The sequence below is a fragment of the Mobula hypostoma genome, chromosome 10 (genome assembly GCF_963921235.1).
Source record: "Mobula hypostoma chromosome 10, sMobHyp1.1, whole genome shotgun sequence".
Taxonomy (NCBI): domain Eukaryota; kingdom Metazoa; phylum Chordata; class Chondrichthyes; order Myliobatiformes; family Myliobatidae; genus Mobula; species Mobula hypostoma.
This window is the reverse complement of record NC_086106.1, coordinates 27,816,086-27,840,531: the sequence shown is the minus strand read 5'-3', so window position 1 is coordinate 27,840,531 and position 24,446 is coordinate 27,816,086. Positions and strand designations below refer to the sequence as shown.

Sequence of the window (24,446 nt, the reverse complement as noted above, 5' to 3'; positions counted from 1 at the left end):
CCGGGAATCTGTGCTGGGACCGCTGCTGTTTGTGATGTATATAAGTGCTCTGGATGAAAACGTAGATGGTGGGATAGGAAGTTTGCAGATGATCCCGAGATTGGTGCAGTTGTGGATAGTGTGGAAGACTGGCAAAGAATACGGCGCTATATAGATAAGTTACAGATCTGGGTTGAGAAATGGCAGATGGACAAATGTGAGGTGTTGCACCTCGGCAAGGCAAATGTGGGGTGACTGCACACTGTTAAGGGCAAGGTCCCTAACAGCGTTGTGAGAGACCTTGGGATCCAAGCTCATGGCTCCTTGAAAGTGGCGACACAGGTCGATCAGGTGGTTAAGAATCCTTAGGGAATGCTTGCTTTTATTAGCTGAGCCGTGGTGTTTAAAAGTCAGTAAGTTTTGCTGCAACTTTATAAAACTTTGGTTGGGCCACGTCTGGATTTTTGCATACAGCAACAGTGGCCGCACTATAGGAAGGATGTTGAGGCTTTGGCGAGGGTGCAGAACAGGTTAACCAGCATGTTGTTTGGTTTAGAGTAAATGTGCTATCTGGATAAACTTGGATTGCTTTCTCTGGGGCGTCAGATGCTGAGGAGAGATCTGATGGAGGTTTGCAAGATTATGAGAGGACAGGAGGTATCTGTTTCCCAGGTTTGAAATGTCAAATACCATAGGGCATGCATTGAAGGTCAGTGGAGAATGTGGGGGTTAATTTTCTTACTCAGAGAGGCATGGATGCCTGGAATTCGCTTCCTGGTATGGTGGTAGAGCAAATACATTAGAGGCTGTTAAAAGGCGTTTAGATAAGCCAACGGATATAAAGAAGATGGAGAGATATGGACATGGTGCAGGTAGGAGAGATTCCTATTTGGGTGTTTTTGATTTGCTTTTCAGCTGGTTCGGCACAACATTGTGGGCCGAATGGCCTGTTCCTGTGCTGTGCTGTCTAGGTTTTATGAATAGATATTTCTACAGCAATTTGTATTGCCAATATAGACAAATAACGAGCTTACTGACATGTAACAATAAGAGGAAGTGACAAGAGATCAGTGAGCCTTTAAACACAAGCTAGTAACAAGAGCTGACATAATGACAATTGTCCTTGACACAGCATCATGGAAATAACTGGGCATTGAAGGACATGACAATATTTCATGTATTTCTGCCACAAAACAACACATTTCACGGCATATATTAGTGATAACAAACCTGATTCTGACATTGGCAGATCATTAGGTTGAATTGATTCATTGTTTCCTCTCGTTCAGTGGTTCCATCAATGAGAAAATCCCAGCATCCGTTCTGTTGTGTAGCAACCACCAGCAGCAGGTCCAATGCCTCAGTAAGCCCACCCCCTCCTTTTAGACTCCGAACACAGACTCAAACTAATTATCCACTCGCGTTGGGACTACCTGCTTACTCTGGAACTGAATGAGGAAATAGTCCAGTTGCAATAGACATTGAGAAAACATTCGAACAACAATTTGCATTTTAAAGAACAATCAACACACATAAAAGTTGCTGGTGAACGCAGCCGGCCAGGCAGCATCTCTAGGAAAAGGTACAGTCGACGTTTCGGGCCGAGACCCTTCGTCAGGACAATCACACCATTAGCCTATCCCAACAACATCTTTAAACGTATAGCAATGCATGAAGGTCGTAGAGGTAATGAGAGGGTCATCAGCCTTATCTTTGCATGAATGGAGGTGTGAACTGTTGTGGTGACGCCGTGGTAAAGAGGTTAGGACTGCGTTGTAAGCAGCTGATAGGTGGTGACGTTGCGCACCTCTCTGTTCAGCGATGGGTTTGACAAAGATTCTGTAAATTACATTGAATAAACCGTGCAATAGGGGAGTGGCTAGATATGTCTGTGAAGGGTCTTTAACCTCTCTCTCTACCCCGGTGTCTGCACAGCAGTTCACACCTCCATTCATGCAAAAGTACGACGAATGATCTCTACGACTCTTAACGACTCTATACCTCACAGAGTTTATAAGCCGGAAAACGACCCACCGTGGAGTTGAACTGAAGAAGCCTCTCGGAGGAGTGGCGAACGGTCTTCCAGACAACACAGCATAGCCAGTTGCCTTGATTTATTCTTGCTCCCTATATGACGAGATCTGTTTATTCAATGTAATTTGCGGTATACCTATGTATTGCACTGTACTGTTGCCACAAAACAACAAATTTCATTACGTACGTCAGTGATAATAAGCCAGATTCTGACACTGGCAGCTCATTCGGTTAAATTGATTCTTTTTTTTATTATTGTTTCTCTTTTGTCTTTGCACAGTTTGATGTGTTTTTCCCATTGTTTGTTTGTCTGTTCTGTTGGGTTCGCCTTTCATTGCTTCTATTATGTTTCTTGGATGTACTGAGGATGCCTGCAAGAAAACGACTCTCAGAGTTGTGTCTGGACTTTGACAATGAATTTACTTTGAACTGAATCCTCCCGCCTGCAGATCCGACAATGAAATCCCCAGCCGCAGGGCTGTCAGTGCGCATGCGCCTTCTCGGTGCCGCGGTGCATCCTGGGTCAGACCATTCAGGACCATCAGCGGCAAGTGTCGGGTCCGTGTCCGGGTGGAGACGGTCGAGTATCGAGACTGTCCCGGAGACGCGTCCCGCCGTGTCGCTGCAGCTCGGCCCCGATCCATCCCAGCTCCAGCCTCAGGTCGACTTCAACCGAGATCCGAGCCACCGTGAAGCTTCTGGAGGCCGCGGCGGGGGGATTGGGACTTTCAGCCGCACTGTGTTCGGGATGGAGGTAACAGATTTACAAACCTCCCCTCAGCCAACCACGCCGGCACAAACTCCTGTCTCCACAGCCGTGAACCCCTATCAGTGTCCCAACTGCGGGAAACGCTTCAAACGATTGAGCAACCTGATGGAACACCAGCGGGTTCACACCGGGGAGAAGCCATTCAACTGCCCTGACTGTGGGAAGGGCTTCACACAGTTATCCAACATGATTACACACCAGCGAGTTCACAGCGGGGAGAAGCCGTTCATCTGCTCCGAATGCGGGAAGAGCTTCGCCTTCCACTCCAACTTCGTGGTCCACCAGCGGATCCACACCGGAGAGAAACCGTTCACCTGCTCTGACTGCGGGAAGGGGTTCACACAGTCATCGGAACTGATGAAGCACCAGCGGGTTCACACCGGGGAGAAGCCGTTCTCTTGTACCGAGTGTGGGAAGGAGTTCCGTCGTTTATCTGCTCTGCAGAGCCACCGGAGAGTTCACACCGGGGAGAAGCCGTTCATCTGCTCCGAGTGTGGCAAGGGGTTCACTCAGTCATCTCACCTGAAGAGACACCAGCGAGTTCACACTGGGGAGAGACCGTTCACCTGCTCCGAGTGCGGGATGGCGTTCACGCAGTTATCCAACATGCTTACACACCAGCGAGTTCACAGCGGGGAGAGGCCGTTCATCTGCTCTGAGTGTGGGAAGAGATTCACACAGTCATCGCACCTGATGACCCACCAGCGAATGCACACGGCGGAGAAGACGTTCATCTGCTCTGAGTGTGGTAAGGCATTCACGGATTCTTGTTAGCTGCTGAGCCACCAACAGCTGCACAGCGGGGTGAAGCCGTTCACCTGCTCCGACTGCGGGAAGGGCTTCACGTATTCATGTGATCTGCTAAAACACCAGCGGATCCACACCGAGGAGAGACCGTTCACCTGCTCCGAGTGTGGGAAGGGATTCACTCAACCATCTTACCTGAATAGACATCAGCGTGTTCACACAGGGGAGAAACCTTTCGTCTGCTCTGAGTGTGGGAAGAGTTTTACTGTTATATATAATCTTCAGGCTCACCAGCGAGTTCACACGGGGGAGAAGCCGTACACTTGCTCCGAGTGCGGGAAGAGTTTTACTGTTGTAAACAACCTGCAGCGTCATCAGCGAGTTCACACTGGGGAGAAGCCATTCACCTGCTCTGAGTGTGGGAAGAGCTTTGCTCAGTCCTGTCACCTGATGATGCACCAGCGAACTCATACCGCAGAGAAACCGTTCAAATGTTCAGTGTGCGGGAAGGGATTCAATCAAAGATCTTACCTGGTGGCGCACCAGCGAATTCACTCTGGGCGAAACTGTCCTTCTGCTCAGAGTGTGGGAGGGGATTCAATCAACAAATCAGCCTGAAGAAACACAAGCAAGTTCACACACAGGAGAAGCTGTTCACCTGTTCTGAGTGTGGGAAGAGGTTCATTCGGTCATCAAACCTGTTGAAACATCAGCAAGTTCACACTGCAGACAAGGATTGAAGATGCCATGTGTGGAATATATTTCCACATGCAGAGAGACTCTCACAGGGTGATAGAATCTGCAGTACTGCAGTGCTGGGTTGGGCTGTATCATTGTTACTTATCTTGTAGTTTAACTTTCTTATGTTTGTTTGTATTTTTATATATCTACCTCTCTACATGTAATTATTCTGTTCATTACAGTTGCCTCTATATTCTTTTCTGGAAAGTTCTAACATCTATTGGTGACTATTGTGTTATTTGACATCGAAAAGCTCAGGCAATGGCCAGTACTGGAAGCCTGTAAGACGGCAGAAGGATGATCGGCTAATCTCCCCACTGATTCTCAATATGCTTTTGGAATTGTTCACGATTTGGAAATTTATTGAGACAAAGGGGATTTCTTACGACTGAATGAAACACAATGCAAAATGGCCAACTGGTACAGGAACTCATGTTGCTAAATTCAATCAAGGACTATATTCCCAGATAGAGATTGCCACATCACACTGACTCTGACCAAGGAACACATTTCACTGGGAATGTTTATTGGGAATTCTGACAATTGATGAATATTGAATGGTCTTTCCATTGTCCATATCACCCAGAGTCATCAGGACAAGCCGAATGAATGAATGGAATCATCAACAAGGACTGAGTGAGTATCATGAGGAAGGTTGTACCATGGCCTACGGCTCTTCCTGTCGTCTTGTGTAACATCAGAGCAACCCCAAACAAGATAAAGTCCATTGGAGGTGGTAACAGGGTGACCCACGTCACTGCCAGGAGCTCTAGACCTCAGAGAAGCTGATAAACATATTATGGCAGAGAGTTTAATTAACTATTTTGTGAAATTAACCCAAGATATGCTGTCTGCTTCCCAACAGATTTCTACTGCTTGGAATGATCAAACACCCTGATTCCTGCTGAGATTCCCATAAGGAACCACTGGGAGCTCAATGAGAAGGTCGTTAACAAACGTTGTTAATTACTAATTCGGATGTGAAAGGAGGTGAAAGTAAGTGAATACATGTGAGTCACTGCGAGTAAGCTAAAGTGGTTCCTGACGAAGACAACAAGTGCTGTGGTTAATGTGCTGCTAATGTCCAACCCAGTGCCCACTCTGCTGGGTAACAGTGGGCAAATTAGTGACCAGCTAGAAGACTTTGAACAGTGTCGATAACTACTGCTCATTAAAGTGTTTATTCTAATATTATTCGTTGCTGTTACATCTTTACCAAGTTTCCCTGCTCACAATGTACCAATTGTAATGACGCAATGTGTATTTACAGGAATTTGCAATAATATGCTGAGACTGTTAATGTCTCCAGCTGTTGGGTTTGACAATATCCTACACACACTTCAAAATATTCACTGATGCAAGGCATTCCAGCAGATCCAGAACAGATATGCAACCCTTTTTCACAGCCAAACTTGTGTCCATCCACAGTGGAGTTGGGATATCTCTCCACCTATATCCAGTGTTCATGATAAAGCTATTAAACCTTTTCATGTGTTTACTATAAAAGCTACCTTTGGTTTGAGTTCAGACGGTCCCATTCCAGTAGGGCAGGGGTTTATGTAATCAGCTTCTATCCCTGTCAGTCTTTCTTTCACAGACTTTGTTGTTACATACTGAGTCTAGAATAAACAAGACATTTCAGAAGGAGTTATTTTCCATTAATTTTATTCCCATAATGTGCTGTTACAGGAGATATAAGAGAGATTCAAAATATTGCTGCAGGCTCAGAAAGAGTAAGCAACAACATCTCTGCTCCCTTGCAGAAAGTAACAACAGATGTAGTTGCCATGTATAAAGTGGTTCTTCAAAATCACACGGTATCAGATCTCTCAACAGTCAGGGTGGGGGAATGTGCAGTTCTAGGCAAGGAGTGCTGTACTTACGTCCTGTACCTGACAGATCTGACAAAACTGATTTGGCTGGTCATATACATAAAGAAACAGCTACAATCCATCAGCTTGTTGGGTGGGATTTGTTCAGCTGTATTCAATTGAATTTAGGAGGCTGGGGTTTCTCTATTATCGAATGTCTTGATATGCCTTAACATAATTTAAGTATATTTTACCTGTAAAAGGGAATCATTAATAGAGGAGTGCAAACTCATGTAAGTGTACCTGTTGACAAAGATAATCTGCCTGACACTGATGTAATTGCTTATAGGCTCTCCCTGTGACCATGTGGGTTTCATCCAGATGATCCAGTTTCCTCCCACACTCCAAAGATGTACTGGTTGATAGGTTAGTTGGTCCTTGTAAACTGCCCCGTGATTAGGCCAGGGTTAAATTGGGGGTTGCTGCACAGCTCGGCTCAAAGTGCCTATTCCACACTGTACCTCAGTAAATCAATGTAAAATCGGGGAACTTAGAACTGGGTTGAGGGAGTTGGGTTGGAATGTACAATTGTTGATATTCATGTAGTTTAAATTTTGTGATGTTTTTATTTTTGTGCAATTACTGATGCACTTGCAGTTGTTCAGTGTATTTTTAGTGTTTGCAGTTGTGTCTTTATTTTTTTTATGTGGAGGGTTTTTAGTTCCAGTGGTGGGTATCACACTATTTGAATAGGTGCTGGCTTATTGCTTAATTTAAGCAATGAAATTTAGGTGAAATGCTCACTATCAGTAGTCTGGTATAAGAAAACTACACTGCCATTTGTTTTCTTTTCCCTTCTTCGCCTTTCATAGTGTCATAGAGAAGTATAGCACAGGAACAGACTATTCAGCCCATCTAGTCCATGCAGAAACTACTTAAATTCTTACTCCCACCCACCTGCACTCAGACCATAGCCATCAATACCCCAACTATCCACGTACCTATCCAAACTTCTCTTAAACATTGAAATCAAGCTTGCACGCACCACTTGTGCTGGCAGCTCATTTCACACTCTCACCACTCCACTCTGAGTGAAGAAGTTTCTCCTTATGTTCCCCTTAAATTTCTCACCTTTCACCTTTAACACATGACCTTAGATGACCCTACTGCATTGGAAAAGGCTGCTTGCATTTATCCCATCTGTACCCTTCATAATTTTGTATAACTTTATCAAATCTCCCCTCAATCTTTTACATTCTGAAGAAAACCGTCCTCAGCCATTCAATCTTTCTTTCGAACGTAGGTACTTCAGACCCAGCAACACTTTTGTAAATTTTCTCTGCACTCTTTCAACTTTGCTTACATCTTTCCAGTAGGTAAGTGACCAAAGCTGCACACAATACTCCAAATTAGTCCCCAGCAACGTCTTATACAACTTCAAAATAACATCCCATCTGCTGTACTCAGTAAATTGAGTTCTGGAGGACAATGTGCCAAAAACTTTCTTTACAATTGTATCTACATGAAACACCACATTCTACGAATTATGGACCTGATTTCCCAGGTCCCTTTGTTCCACCAGATACTTTTCACTGTGTTAGATCTACCATGGTTGGTCCTACCAAAGAGCAAATCCTCGCACTTGTTTGCTCTAAGTTCCATCTACCACACTTGTCCCATCATTTCCTTTGTTATTGTGACATTTTATAAAAAAAAATCATAAGCAACAAGTTTTATGCCTTATTCTTAACTTCTGAAGTACTTGTCAGGCAAAATCATCCGGATCCAACAGAAGGTAATAATTACCCCAGAATGAACTCTAGTGATTTGGGAAAATTATGTTTTATTTAAATTAAACTCTATAACTGGGATGGAGTTTGATATTCTGAAATTTGTGCCAGCTAAAAAGTTCTGTTTAAAGTGCTTTTGTCTCTGAAGTGTTTAATGTCTCCCCAGTACAGAACACGTATGGTGCAAAGACCAGCCATTCAGCCCAGCGGTAGCCACAATGGGAAATACCTGGGACCTCACTTCCTGCCAGAGTTTCTTCTCCACAACTGTCCCCTCGCAGCTCCTCCCGCTAGAATGTTATTGCATCATATTCCACATTGTTGCAACTTTCTAATTGACAAACTACCTCACGATATTCCCAAATAAATTTGTGACAAAGATCCCCACCCTCTGGGTTTCTCCATCTTCTCTCAGTTACCAATTTAGCAACACCAGAATGACTTTACACTAAAATTTACTATATTGTGCTAATTGTGTTGTTTCTTGTAAAAATGTTTTCCTAGTGAATGCTGCTTATCTGCGATGCTGCTGCAAGTTTTTCATTGCACCCATGCATACATACACTTGTGCAGATGACCATAATCTCTATTTTGTCCTGCACAAACTTGAGGATAGGAAGAGAATAGATTTATGCCCATTTCTGGATCATTTTTCTCAAACATCCAGAGTCAGGAGACAATGTGATGAATTTCCAAGCATTTCTCAATTTGCCACTCCTAACACTGAAAGACAGGACAACTTGACACAAAGGTCTGGGGATTGCAAAACACAAGATTGGTGCCCCATGGGTACCGGCTGTGACTGGTGTCTCAGAGCAGAGTGAGGACCCATTGGGTGTCTACTCAGTGCCACAGAGGGAGGAGCCAGAGAGGAGTGGGGTGGATGCAGTCATTCCAAGTGTATGCTGAAGCTTTAGAAAAGATGAATGAAGAGGTAGATGGGGAGGGGGATTGGGGGTTGAACGACTCATCAAGAACAATATTACAACTCAACTCTGGCAAGACATAATGGAGGTGTTAGACAATGGGTGGAACTCAGAAATGGGAAAGATGCAATCACACTGATGGGATTGTACTACAGACCCTCTAATATCCATCGGTACATTGAGAAACAGATATGTGATTAGATTAAGGAAATGTTTAAAAATTACAGAGTTGCCATTATGGGGGATTGCAACATCCATAATGCAAACTGGAGCCTTCTTACTGTAAGGGGTTTAGATGATGGCAGAATGTGTGAAGTGAATCCAGGGAGGTTTCTTAAATTAATATGTGGATGGTCCAACAGATGGAGGGGCCGAACTGGACCTGGGTTTGGGTAATGAGCCTGGCCAGGTTACTGTCCTTTCAGTGGGTGAACGGTGACCACAACTCCTTAACTTTCAGGATAGGTATCGATTTTGTGGGAGAGTTTTAAATTGAAGTAGAATAAATTACGAGGACAATGGACAGGAACTAAGGAGCGTTAATAGGGAAAACCTTTTCTCTAGCAAGTCCACATCAGACATGCGGAGGGTGTTTAAAGATTATTTGCACAGGGTACTGTACAGGAAAGGTATGTTCCCATTAGAAGGAAGGACAGGGATGAAAGGCAAAAGAACTTTGGATGACCAGAGAGGTGATAAATTAAGTCTAGAAGACAAAGGAGAAGTACATAAAGCTATGGAAGTTTGGATCGAACAAAATAACTAAGGAGTATAAGGAAGGCAGAAAAGAGCTAAAGGAGAGAATTAGAGCCAGAATAGGCCATGAAAAGTCTTTGGCAGGTAGGGTTATATTGAATCACAAGGCATCCTACACATACATTGAGAGTAAATGGATTAACTAGGGAGAGGGAGGAACCACTCATGGATAAAGGGGGGAACATGGGCTTTGATACAGAGAATGTGAGTGAAGTATGTAATGAGAACTTTGGTACAGTATTTACCAGGGGAGAGGATATGCAGGACCAGGAGATCAGTGACGAGTGTATAAATACGTTAGTACATTTAGAGGTCAAGGCAGGGGAAGTGTTGGCCTTCTAATGAGTATAAAGTTGGATAAGTCCCCAAATCCTGATGGGATTTACCCCAGGTTGTTGGAGAAACCAGGAGACGAGATTTCTGGGCCATGACCGGTATCTTTGTGTTGGCACGGGTGAGGTCCCGGAGGACTGCTGAGTGCCTAACGTTGTACCTCTATTTGAGAAAGGAACAAGGGAGAATCCTGGGAACTGTAGACGGGTGAGTCTCACAACAGTTGTTGGGAATTAGCTGGAGGAGGTTCTCAGAGTTAGGATATATGAGCATTTGGGAGCCCATGGCCTAATTAAGGAGAGCCAGCCCGGCTTTATGTGTGACAGGTCATGCTTTAGGGATGTGTGTGTTCTCTATATGTATTTTAGTAAGGCGTTTGACAAAATCCTTCATGGGAGGCAAATCCAGAAGATTAAGATGCATGGAGTCTGTGGCTAATTGGCTGTTTGTTGTCGGAAAACTGTCGGTGGGTGGTTTGCAGATAATACCTAGATTGGTGCAGTTGTGGATAGTGTGGAATACAGCACGATATACATCAGTTGCAGATCTGGGCTGAGAAATAGTAGATGCATTTTAACTCAGATAAATGCAAGATATTGCACCTTGGTAGGGAAATGTAAGGAGGCAGTACACTGTTAAAGGCAAGGTCCCTAACAGCGTTGTGAGAGACCTTGGGATCCAAGCTCATGGCTCCTTGAAAGTAGTGACACGGGTCGACAAGGTGGTTAAGAATGCTTATGGAATGCTTGCTTTTATTAGCTGAGCCGTGGTGTTTAAAAGTCAGTAAATTTTGTCGCAACTTTATAAAACTTTGGTTGGGCCACGTCTGGATTTTTGCATACAGCAACAGTGGCCACATTATAGGAAGGATGTTGAGGCTTTGGCGAGGGTGCAGAACAGGTTTACCAGCATGTTGTTTGGTTTAGAGGGCATGTGCTATCACAAGATGCTGGATAAACTTGGGTTGCTTTCTCTGGAGTGCCGGAGTCTGAGGAGAGATCTGATCGAGATTTGCAAGAGTATGAGAACACAGAAAGTATCTGTTTCCCAGGTTTGAAATGTCAAGTACGAGGGGTGATTGATAAGTTTGTGGCCTAAGTTAGAAGGAGATGAGTTATTAACTTCAGACTTTCTGCATTTTCACTCAGAATTGAACTGCGCGTGCATGTAATGAGAGCTGTATAACTCATCTCCTTCTACCTTAGGCTACGAACTTATCAATCACCCCTGCTGTGGACCACTTCTACAAAGAAGGGATTCGTATGCTCCACGACCGCTGGACTAAGTGTGTACATGAGGGAGGGGACTATGTTGAAAAATAAACGTGCTAGGTTTTCTAAAATTGACTCCTTCTACCTTGGGCCACGGACCTATCAATCACCCCTCGTACCAGAAGGCATGCATTGAAGGTGAGAGGGAAATGTGGGGGATAAGTTTTCTTACTCAGAGGGTCACGGATGCCCGGAATTCTGCCTGGTATGATGGTAGAAGCAAATACATTAGAGGCTTTTAAGAGACGTTTAGATAAGCCAACGGATATAAAGATGGAGGGATATGGACATGGTGCAGGTAGGAGAGATTCCTGTTTGGGTGTTTCTAATTTGCTTTTTAGCTGGGTTGGTACAACATTGTGGGCCGAATGGCCTGTTCCGGCGCTGTATTGTTCTATGTTTTATGAATAGATATTTTTACAGCAATTTGTATTGCCGGTATAGACAAATGGAAACATAGAAGCATAGAAAATAGGTGCAGGAGTAGGCCATTCGGCCCTTCGAGCCTGCACCGCCATTCAGTATGATCATGGCTGATCATCCAACTCAGAACCCTGTACCAGCCTTCCCTCCATAACCCCTGATACCTTTAGCCACAAGGACCATATCTAACTCCCTCTTAAATATAGCCAATGAACTGGTCTCAACTGTTTCCTGCGGCAGAGAATTCCACAGATTCACCACTCTCTGTGTGAAGAAGTTTTTTCTAATCTCGGTCCTAAAAGGCTTCCCCTTTATCCTCAAACTGTGACCCCTCATTCTGGACTTCCCCAACATCTGGAGCAATCTTCCTGCATCAAGCCTGTCCAATCCCTTTAGGATTTTATACATTTCAATAAGATCCCCCCTCAATCTTCTAAATTCCAACGAGTATAAGCCTAGTCGATCCAGTCTTTCATCATATGAAAGTCCTGGCATCCCAGGAATCAATCTGGTGAACCTTCTTTGTACTCCCTCTATGGCAGGAATGTCTTTCCTCAGATTAGGGGAGCAAAACTGCACTCAATACTCCAGGTGTTATCTCACCAAGGCCTTGTACAACTGCAGTAGTACCTCCCTGCTCCTGTACTCGAATCCTCTTGCTATGAATGCCAGCATACCATTCGCCTTTTTCACCGCCTGCTGTACCTGCATGCCCACTTTCAATGACTGGTGTATAATGACACCCAGGTCTCTTTGCACCTCCCCTTTTCCTAATCGGCCACCATTCAGATAATAATCTGTTTTCCTGTTTTTGCCACCAAAGTGGATAACTTAACATTTATCCACATTAAATTGCATCTGCCATGAATTTGCCCACTCACCTAACCTATCCAAGTCACCCTGCATCCTCTTAGCATCCTCCTCACAGCTAACACTGCCGCCCAGCTTCCTGTCATCCGCAAACTTGGAGATACTGCATTTAATTCCCTCGTCTAAGTCATTAATATATATTGTAAACAACTGGGGTCCCAGCACTGAGCCTTCTGGTACCCCACTAGTCACTGCCTGCCATTCTGAAAAGGTCCCGTTTATTCCCACTCTTTGCTTCCTGTCTACCAACCAATTCTCTATCCACATCAATACCCTACCCCCAATACCGTGTGCTTTAAGTTTGCACACTAATCTCCTATGTGGGACCTTGTCAAAAGCCTTTTGAAAATCCAAATATACCACATCCACTGGTTCTCCACTATCCACTCTACTAGTTACATCCTCAAAAAATTCTATGAGATTCGTCAGACATGATTTTTCTTTCACAAATCCATGCTGACTTTGTCCGATGATTTCACCACTTTCCAAATGAGCTGCTATCACATCTTTGATAACTGACTCTAGCATTTTCCCCACCACCGATGTTAGGCTAACTGGTCTATAATTCCCCGGTTTCTCTCTCTCTCCTTTTTTAAAAAGTGGGGTTACAATAGCCACCCTCCAATCCTCAGGAACTAGTCCAGAATCTAACGAGTTTTGAAAAATTATCACTAATGCATCCACTATTTCTTGGGCTACTTCCTTAAGCACTCTGGGATGCAGACCATCTGGCCCTGGGGATTTATCTGCCTTTAATCCCTTCAATTTACCTAACATCACTTCCCTACTAACATGTATTTCCCTCAGTTCCTCCATCTCAGTGGACCCTCTGTCCCCTACTATTTCCGGAAGATTATTTATGTCCTCCTTAGTGAAGACAGAGCCAAAGTAGTTACTCAATTGGTCTGCCATGTCCTTTCTCCCCATAATCATTCACCTGTTTCTGTCTGTAGGGGACCTACATTTGTCTTAACCAATCTTTTTCTTTTCACATATCTATAAAAGCTTTTACAGTCAGTTTTTATGTTCCCTGTCAGTTTTCTCTCATAATCGTTTTTCCCTTTCCTAATTAAGCCCTTTGTCCTCCTCTGCTGAACTCTGAGTTTCTCCCAGTCCTCAGGTGAGCCACTTTCTCTGGCTAATTTGTATGCTTCTTCTTTGGAATTGATACTATCCCTAATTTCCCTCGTCAGCCACGGGTGCACTACCTTCCCTGATTTATTCTTTTGCTAAACTGGGATGAACAATTGTTGTAGTTCGTCCATGCGATCTTTAAATGCTTGCCATTGCATATCCACCGTCAACCCTTTAAGTGTCATTTGCCAGTCTATCTTAGCTAATACACGTCTCATACCTTCAAAGTTACCTTTCTTTAAGTTCAGAACCTTTGTTTCTGAATTAACTATGTCACTCTCTATCTTAATGAAGAATAACGAGCTTACTGACATAACAATAAGAGGAAGTGACAAGAGATCAGTGAGGCATTAAACACAAGCTAGCAACAGGAGTTGACATAATGACAAACAGTATATTCGACACATTACTGTGACAACTGTCCTTGACACAGCATTATGGAAATGACTGGGCATTGAAGGACATGACAATATTTCATGTATTTCTGCCACAAAACAACACATTTCACGACGTATGCCAGTGATAATAAACCTGATTTTGACATTGGCAGCTCATTAGGTTAAATGGGTTCATTGCAATCAAATTCTTTGCTCACTGACGCTCACGGAGTGAAGAAGTGATGATAAATATAACAGTAAAGAGAGATGGGCACAAAACAACAAAAGAATAGAATGAAGTCTGAACTATTACTGAAACAATTCCTGAAGTGACAATAACCCAGCGAGTTGCTTGTTATTTTTTCACTTTGTCTGCACAGTCTGTTGTCTTTCTCCCATTGATTGTTTGTCTGTTCTGTTGGGTGCGGTTTTTCATTGTTTCTATTATGTTTCTTGGAGTTACTGAATATTCCCGCAGGAAAACGAATCTCAGAGTTGTATCCGGACTTCGACAATGAATTTACTTTGAACTGAATCCTCCCGCTTGCAAATCCGACAATGAGACCCCCAGTCGCAGGGCTGTCAGTGCGCATGCGGCTTCTCGGTGCCGCAGTGCATCCTGGGTCAGGCCATTCAGGACCATCAGCGGCAAGTGTCGGGTCCGTGTCCGGGTGGAGACGGTCGAGTATCGAGACTGTCCCGGAGACGCGTCCCGCCGTGTCGCTGCAGCTCGGCCCCGATCCATCCCAGCTCCAGCCTTAGGTCAGCTTCATCCGCGATCCGAGCCACCGTAAAGCTTCTGGAGGCCGCGACGGCAGTGTGTTCGGGATGGAGGTAACAGATTTACAAACCTCCCCTCAGCCAACCCCGCCGGCACAAACTCCTGTCTCCACAGCCGTGAACCCCTATCAGTGTCCCAACTGCGGGAAACGCTTCAAGCAATCGAGCAAGCTGATTGAACACCAGCGGGTTCACACCGGGGAGAAGCCATTCAACTGCCCTGACTGTGGGAAGCGGTTTTCACGGTTATCCAACATGCTTACACACCAGCGAGTTCACAGCGGGGAGAAGCCTTTCATCTGCTCCGAGTGTGGGAAGGGATTCACTCAGTCTTCTCACCTGATGACCCACCACCGAAAGCACAACGGGGAGAAGCCGTTCATCTGCTCCGAGTGTGGTAAGGCATTCACGGATTCCTGTTACCTGTTGAGCCACCAGCAGCTGCACAGCGGGGTGAAGCCGTTCACCTGCTCCGACTGCGGGAAGGGCTTCACGTATTCATGTGATCTGCTGAAACACCAGCGGATCCACACCGAGGAGAGACCGTTCACCTGCTCTGACTGTGGGAAGGGCTTCACCCGTTCATCTGAAGTGTTAATGCACCAGCGTGTTCACAGCGAGGAGAAACGGTTCGTCTGCTCTGAGTGTGGGAAGGGTTTCACTCAACTCGTTCATCTGAAGAGACACCAGCGAGTTCACACGGGGGAGAAACCTTACGTCTGCTCCGAGTGTGGGAAGAGTTTTACTCAGATTAGCAACCTGAAGTCTCACCAGCGAGTTCACACGGGGGAAAGGCCGTTCACCTGCTCTGAGTGTGGGAAGAGATTTATTCAGTCCTGTCACCTGATGACGCACCAGCGAACTCATACTGCGGAGAAACCGTTCAAATGCTCAGAGTGTGGGAAGGCCTTCAATCAAACATCTTCCCTGTTGACCCACCAGCGAATTCACACTGGGGAGAAACCATTCAAATGCACAGTGTGTGGGAAGGGATTTAGTCAACGAATTTACCTGGTAACACACCTGCGAATCCACACCGGGGAGAAACCGTTTATCTGCTCGGAGTGTGGCAGGGGATTCAATCAACAAATCAGCCTGAAGAAACACAAGCAAGTTCACACTCGGGAGAAGCTGCTCACCTGTTCTGAGTGTGGGAAGAGGTTCACTCGGTCATCCAGCCTGGTGAAACACCAGCGAGTTCACACGAGAGACAAGGTTTGAATACGTCACGTGTGGAATATATATCCACATGCAGAGAGACCCTCTCAGGGTGATGGATTCTGCAGTTACTGCTGGGTCGGCGTGGGCTGTATCATTGTTACTTTTCTTGTAGTTTAACTTTCTTATGCTTGTTTGTATTTTTATATATTTACCTCTATACGTGTAATTGTTCTGGGGATTACAGTTGCATTCCTGAATGAAATTGCAAAAAAAAAGCAGCGGCGGAATTGGTAAAAGAAGTTTTAAAAATTCAAAACTTTAAATGAAGTACAGAGAGCATCTGGAGTGAACTTTACAGATGAAATTATGAAAACAAAGTTGAACACTGAATCACAGGCAAATATGCAGGGAGTTTGAGAGATGGAAATTCAATGTTCTCACAAAGATAAGTTGTTCTGGATGGAGAATGCTGGGAGATTAAACAGTGATAGACTAGTAGCTCCAACTATCTGGACCTGCCGATAAACAATGGAGTGGACAGTATGAACAATAGATTCTGCTGCCCCCACCCCTGGTCCATTTTTGCATCTACAAGTGTACTATGTTACCAAGGTGTCAATATAGTGAACAAATTTTCAAACTATTCCCACAAGGAAAGCTGCTGCCACTGTCATACAGAGGTGGCTGGGGACGAACCCAAGTGCAAGACACAGACACTGAAGTTCTAGGGACAGGACTAGGATTCAGGCTGATGGCAAGGACGTGGACAGGAAAACCAGGAACCTGGAACAGGACTGGACAAAAGAGCTAGGAACCCAGGCTTGGGCTCCAAGCCAGAGACTGGACAAGGACCCAGTACCTGGGTCTTGCCTCTGGCTCAGGCCCCAGAACCAGGCAAGGACGAGGCTTGGCAGGCAGGCAGGACGAGAGACTGGAGTCTTCAGGCTTGAGGCTAGAGGCGAGACTTGGCAGGAGGCTGGAGTCCTCAGGCTTGAGGCTAGAGGCTAGAGACTTGGCTTGGCAAGAGGCTAGAGGCTGGTGTCTTCAGGCTTGAGGCTAGGCAGGAGGCTGGAGTCTTTGGAGACGAGGCGAGGTGAGGCTGGAGGCCGGAGACTTGAGGCGAGGCAAGGCTGGAGGCAGGAGACTTGAGGTGAGGCTGGAGGCAGGAGGCAGAAGACTTGAGGTGAGGCGAGGCTGGAGGAAGGAGACTTGAGGCAAGGCTGGGCTGGAGGCTGGAGGCAGGAGACTTGAGGTGAGGTGAGGCTGGAGGCTGGAGACTTGAGGTGAGGCGAGGCTGGAGGAAGGAGACTTGAGGCGAGGTGAGGCTGGAGGCAGGAGGCAGGAGACTTGAGGTGAGGCGAGGCTGGAGGCAGGAGACTTGAGGCAAGGCTGGGCTGGAGGCTGGAGGCAGGAAACTTGAGGTGAGGCGAGGCTGGAGGCTGGAGACTTGAGGTGAGGCGAGGCTGGAGGCAGGAGACTTGAGTCGAGGCGAGGCTGGAGGCAGGAGACTTGAGTCGAGGCGAGGCTGGAGGCAGGAGACTTGAGGCGAGGTGAGGCTGGAGGCAGGAGGCAGGAGACTTGAGGTGAGGCGAGGCTGGAGGCAGGAGACTTGAAGTGAGGCTGGAGGCTGGAGGCAAGAGATGAGGCGAGGTGAGGCTGGAGGCAGGAACAGCCTCCTCCTGGGCAGGGCACGGTATTCCTGGGCAGGGCGTGGATCACCTGGGCAGGGCGCGGATCACCACCCAACAGAGGCAAGGGACAGGAAGGGACAGAACCAACCACAGGTAATGGCAAGACGGCCTGGCTTACCTGGGCGGAGGCAAGGGACAGGAGGGGAGCTAGGTACAGGGTGGCTGCACGACAAGACTACAGGGGAGACAAGGCGAGAGTTACCAGCAAGACAAGGAAAGGCTTCAGGCAAAGCAAGCCGAGACAAGAACTTCAGGCAAGGCGAGAGTTACCGGCAAGACAAGGCAGGGCTACGGGCGAGGAAACAGAAGGCAGGGGAAGGGATACAAGGAGTAAGGACAAGAACAATCCAGCAGCCATGCCCTGGTCTCTGGAGGTATTTATGCAGCCAGCCCCAACGAGCATCAGCTGCCTCAATTAGTGCTCAACAAGAACAGAAACAGGGTAGAGAGGAAAACCTGGAGCAGGGGTTGATGGACCGGACCGTGAATCGGAATATGGACTTCACGGACCGGACCATGACAGCCACACACACAGCAACAAATAATCAAGGACTGTATTGTGAGATAGAGATTGTCACATCACACTGACTCTGACCAAGGAACACATCTCACTGGGAATGTTTATTGGGAATTATGACAATTGATGAACATTGAATGGTCTTTCCATTGTCCACATCACCCAGAGTCATCAGGACAAGCCGAATGAATGAATGGAATCACCAACAAGGACTGAGTGAGTATCATGAGGAAGGTTGTACCATGGCCTACGGCTCTTCCTGTCGTCTTGTGTAACATCAGAACAACCCCAAACAAAATAAAATCCATTGGAGGTGGTAACAGGGTGACCCACGTCACTGCCGGGAGCTCTCGACCTCAGAGAAGCTGATAAACATATCACGGCAGAGAGTTTAATTAACTATTTTGTGAAATTAACCCAAGATGTGCTGTCTGCTTCCCAACAGATTTCTGCTGCTTGGAGTGATCAAACACCCTGATTCCTGCTGAGATTCCCATAAGGAACCACTGGGAGCTCAATGAGAAGGTCCTTAACAAACGTTGTTAATTACGAATTCAGATGTGAAAGTAAGTGAATACACGTGACTCACTGCAAGTAAGCTAAAGTGGTTCCTGACGAAGACAACAAGTGCTGTGGTTAATGTGCTGCTAATCTCCAACCCAGTGCCTACTCTACTGGGCAACAGTGGGCAAATCAGTGACCAGCTAGAAGGCTTTGAACAGAGTGGATAACTACAGCTTATTAAAGTGTTTATTCTAATATTATTTGTTGTTCTTATATCTTTACCAAGTTTCCCTGCTCACAATGCACCAATTGTGATGATGCAATGTGTACTTCTGTGAATTTGCAATAATATGCTGAGGTTGTTAAGGTTTCCAGCTGTTGGGATTGCCGGTACCTTCCACACACTTCAAAATATTCACTGATGCAAGGCATTCCAGCAGGTCCTGAACAGATATACAATCCTTATTAAAATGTCCTGTTTTAACGGGATGGTGGTAGCCCCATGGCCAGCTGTCCTCCTTACACAGCCGACCTTGTCTCCGTCCATAATGGAGTTGGGATATCTTTACACTATCCTATATCCAATGTTCATGATAAAACTATTAAACCTTTTCATGTGTTTACTATAAAAGCTACCTTTGGCTTGAGTTCAGAGAGTACCATTCCAGTAGGGCCGAATTTTATGCAATCGGCTTCTATCCCTCTCCGATATTATTGGCTCACATCTTGTTATTTGGTTCTATTTTTCTTTCTATGAAACATACACAGACTTTATCGTTACCTCCCGAGTATAGAATAAATGAGACATTTCAGAAGGAGCTTGTTTTCCATTAATTTTACTCCCGTGCTCTGGTGGTACAGCCTTTTCCGGTCATTTCCTTCGTTCTTGTAACGCTGAATAAAATGATCGCAAGCAAAAAATTTTATGCCTTATCCTTGACTTCCAAACAACCTGGATCACGAAAGCATCAGGGTTCGACAGGAGGTAATATACTCTGGTGATTCAGGAAAATCACGTTTCTTTACAATGGGATTGAGTTTAATATTCTCAGAATCAGGTTTATTATCACCAGCACGTGACGTGAAAGTTGTTAATTTAGCAGCAGCAGTTCAATACAATACATAACCTAGCAGAGAAATAATAATAATAATAATAAAAAACAAGTACATATATTGAATAGATTTTTAAATGTGTAAAACATAAATACTGCATATTAAAAACAGGTGAGGTGTGTCCAAAGATTCAATATCCATTTAGGAATCGGATGGCAGAGGGGAAGAAGGTGTTCCTGAATCACTGAGTGTGTGCCTTCAGGCTTCTGTACCTCCTTCCTGATGGTAACAGTGAGAAAAGGGCATGCCCTGGGTGCTGGAGGTCCTTAATAATGGACGCTGACTTTCTGAGACACTGCTCCTTGAAGATGCCCTGGGTACTTGGTAGGCTAGTACCCAAGATGGAGCCGACTAGATTTACCACCCTCTGCAGCTTCTTTCGGTCCTGTGCAGTAACCCCTCCATACCAGACAGCGATGCAGCCTGTCAGAATGCTCTCCACCGTACAACTATAGAAGTTTTTGAGGGTACTTGTTGACATGCCAGATCTCTTCAAACCCGTAATATAAAGAAGGTTGTCTTGCCTTCTTTATAACCACATTGATATGTTGGGATCAGGTTAGATTCTCAGAGATCTTGACACCCAGGAAATTGAAACTGCTCACTCTCTCCACGTCTGATCCCTCTATGAGGATTTGTATGTGTTCCTTCATCTTACCCTTCCTGAAGTCCACAATCAGCTCTTTCGTCTTACTGACATTGAATGCCAGGTTGTTGCTATGGCACCATTCCACTAGTTGGCATATCTCACGCCTGTACGCGTTCTCGTCACCACCTGAAATCTATACCAACTAAAGAACTTCTGTTTAACGTCCTTTTGTCTCTGAAGTGGTTAATGTCTCCCCAGTACAGAACAGGTACACTGCAGACACCAGCCGTTTTCCACAATGGGAAAAACCTGGCAACTTCCACCCTGCCAGTGTTTCCTTTTCACAGCTGTCCTCTCTTGCAAAAACCTTTTTCTTGTGAATGCTGCTCATCTGATTCTATGAGCCTGCGATGCTGCTGCAAATTTTTCATTGCACCCATGCATACGTGCCGATGTGCTCGAGTTTGTCTGTGGTAAACGAAAGCGTAGGGCGAGCGCACATTTATATCCGCTTGAAGGATATGACAACAACTTCTCACATTAATACACCTGCAAGCAAGAACTGGCACTGGCGGGGCATTACGCTTATTCCTACGATGGAACAGCTGGGCTTTGCTCGGAGGTCCCACAAGAGTTCACCACTCTGGTCCTCAAGCCTGCTTTACCGTCCCATATGATCACAGCTGATCTACTGCAGATCTTACATCCTCCCCTGTGTCTGACCCCCACCGCTCTCCTTTCCCGTATCTTCCCAACAACTTTCTACCTCCACCTCATATCCAACCGCAGAGAGTTAACCACCGTCAGTGAGAAGAGAATTCTACGCGTCTTCGATAGGATCCCCGCCACCCAGGACATAAACTCTTTTGATTTGTACCATCAGGGAGAAGGTACACGAGCCTGAAGACCCACCCTCAATGTTTCAGGAACAGTTCCTTCCCCTTCACAGCGGGGAGAGGTTATTTACCTCCCTGACTGTGGAAGTGGTTCACACGGTTATCCAACATGCTTTCACACCAGTGAGTTCACAGCAGCCTTTCATCTGCTCTGAATGTAGGAAGAGATTCACTCAGTCGTCTCCCCTGATGAGCCGCCAGCAAAAGCACAATGGGGAGAAGCCGTTCATATGCTCTGAGTGTGGGAAGAGTTTTCCTGTTATATATAATCTGCAGGCTCACCAGCGAGTTCACACGGAGGAGAAACCGTACAATTGCTCTAAGTGTGGGATGAGTTTTAATGTTATAAGCAACCTGCAGCGTCACCAGTGAGTTCACACTGGGGAGAGACCATTCACCTGCCCTGTGTGGGAAGAGCTTTGCTCAGTCCTGTCACCTGATAAAGCATCAGCGAATTCTCCGTGTGTGGGAAGGGAGTCAGTCAACAATCTAACTTGGGAGCATCTGCTCAGAATGTGGCGGGGGATTCAATCAACAAGTCAGCCTAAAGAAACACAGACAATTTCAGACTCGGGAGAAACTGTTCACCTGTTCTGAGTGTGGGCAGAATCATTCACTTGGTCATCGAACCTGGTGAAACACCAGCGTCATCACATGAGAGACAAGAGTTGGATATGCCATGTGTGGAATATATTTTCACATACACAGAGACCCTCACAGGGTGATGCATTCTGCAGTTACTGCAGTATTGGGTTGGGCTGTATCATTCCTAAACACGAGAATTTGCAGATGCTGTAAATCCAAAGCAAAACACACAAAATTCTGGAGGAATTCAGCGGGCTAGGCAGCAATAAGTACTCCATTTTGAGTACAATTGAGGGGTGGGGGTGTGGAAACGACCTCCCTGAGGGAAGCAACAGCGGCCGTGCTTCCAACACTGAGTCTGGCCCTATGGCTCAGAGGGGTAGGGAGCGGAAGAGGCTGGCAGCAGTAACAGGGAATTTCATAGGTAGGGGGACAGATAGGGAATTCTATGGGCACGAGAAAGAAACACGGTTGGTACTTTGCCTCCCAGATGCCAGGGATGTGTTTCTGAACACATCCACAGTATCCTGAAATAGGAGGGTGAGCAACCAGGGGTCGTGGTACATATTGGTACCTATGACATGAGCAGAAAAAGAGAGGAGGTCCTGAAAGCAGACTACAGGGAGTTAGGAAGGAAGCTGAGAAGCAGGACCTCAAGGGTAGTAATTTCGGGATAGCTGCCTGTGCCATGCGACAGTGAGAATAGGAATAGAATGACATGGTGGATAAATGCGTGGCTGAAGGATTGAAGCAGGGGGCAGGGATTCGGATTCCTCGATAATTGGGACCTCTTCCGGGGCAGGCGTGACCTGTACAAAAAGAACGGGCTGCCCTTGAATCCGCGGGAGACCAACATCCTGGCGGGGAGGTTTGCTAATGATATCGAGGAGGGTTTAAACTAGATTTGCCGGGGTGGTGGGAACCGAAGTGAAGAGGCAGAGGATGGGGGTGGTTGTCGCATAGGTAGAGACAGGTTGTAGGGAGTTCGTGAGGAAGGATAAGCAGATAATAGAGCGAAGATGCACTCAGTCAGATGGTTTGAGATGTCTATTTTAATGCAAGGAGTATCATAAACAAGGCAGATGAACTTGGGGCGTGGATCAATACATGGAATTATGACTTTCTGGCCATTATAGAGACTTGAATGACTCAGGAGCAGGAATGGCTGCTGAGTGTGCTGGGTTTTAGATGTTTCAAAAAGGACAGGAAGGGAGGCAAAAGAGATGGGACGTGACATTGCTAATTAGGGATAGTATCACGGCTGCAGAAAAGGAGGAAGACATGGAGGGTGTGGTCTGCTGAGTCAGTGTGGGTGGAAGTCAGAAACAGGAAAGGGGCAATAACTCTGCTGGGTGTTTTTATAGAGCCCCCAATAGTAACAGGGATATCGAAGAGCAGATAGGGAGCCAAATTCTGGAATGGTGCAATAATAATTGTCACAATAGCGGGTGTTGGGAAATGGACCCAAATGCAAGACACAGACACTGAAGTACTAGGAACAGGACTAGAATGCAGGACCTGGGCTAGGACATGGACAAGAAACAGGGAAACTGGACAAGGAACTATGAATTAGGACCCTGGGCTTGAACCCCGAGCCAGAGACTGGACAAGGACCCAGAATCTGGGTCTTGCCTCGGGCTTGGGCCCCAGAAACAGGCAAGGACATGACATGACTGCAGGACTGGAGGGTGGGGTCTTGAGGCTTGAGGCTTGGAGACAGGCTTGGGGTCTTAAGGCTTGAGGCTTGGAGACAAGCTTGGGGTCAAGAGGCTTGAGGCTTGGAGACAGGCTTGGGGTCTTGAGGCTTGAGGCTTGGCTTGGAAACAGGCTTGGGGTCTTGAGGCTTGAGGCTTGGGGTCTTGAAGCTTGAGGTCTTGAAGCTTGAGGCTTGGAAGTAGGCTTGGGGTCATGAGGCTTGAGGCTTGGGATCTTGGGTCTTAGGTCTAGGGTACTTCGAGGCTTGGGTATGGACTCCGACCCAGAGGCTGGGCAAGGACCCAGAACCTGGGACTTGACTCGGGCTCGGACTCCAGTACTAGGCGAGGACAAGACGAGGCTACAGGACTTGACATGGCTTGGGTGAGGAACTCCTAGGTAGGGCGAGACACAAGGACAGGTAAAGGCACATGGACAGGACTCGGATAGGACTGGACTAGGCATGGACTGGACGAGGGCCTTCAGGAGCACGGAGCCTTGGACTAGAAGAGACGGGAGCACAGAACACAGAGCTGGGACCGCTCCTTGGGAACAGGACGTAGGGCCGGGACTCACACACATAACACAGAGCCGGGATCCCTCCTTGGGAACAGGACGTAGGGCCGGGACTCATACACAGAAGCTGAACATGAAGAGACAGATCCCAACACAAGGTGGCGGCAAACGGCCGGACCCACCCAGCGAAGGCGTGGACACAGAAACAGTTCCCAACACTAGGTAGCGGCAAACGGCCGGACCTAGCTAGCAAAGGTGTGGACACAGAGAGGCAATTCCACACAACGAAAGACAATTCCTTATCTTGACCTAACAAGGCTCCGGTCTTGCTCAGGCGGCAAAACTTCAGCGATACAGGCGGGGTATCCAGGCTAGGTGAGCAGGCAGAGAGTCAGGTGAGGGGGGAAAGACAAGGAGGGGAACAGGACAAGGAGGGGA

General features: G+C 46.4%; 1 pseudogene; it reads left to right on the top strand.

Annotated features, from left to right (window-relative positions):
* Positions 1 to 2,572: 2,572 nt before the first annotated feature.
* The window catches only part of LOC134352465 (zinc finger protein 208-like), a 37,466-nt pseudogene continuing 15,592 nt past the window's right edge, over positions 2,573 to 24,446 (top strand).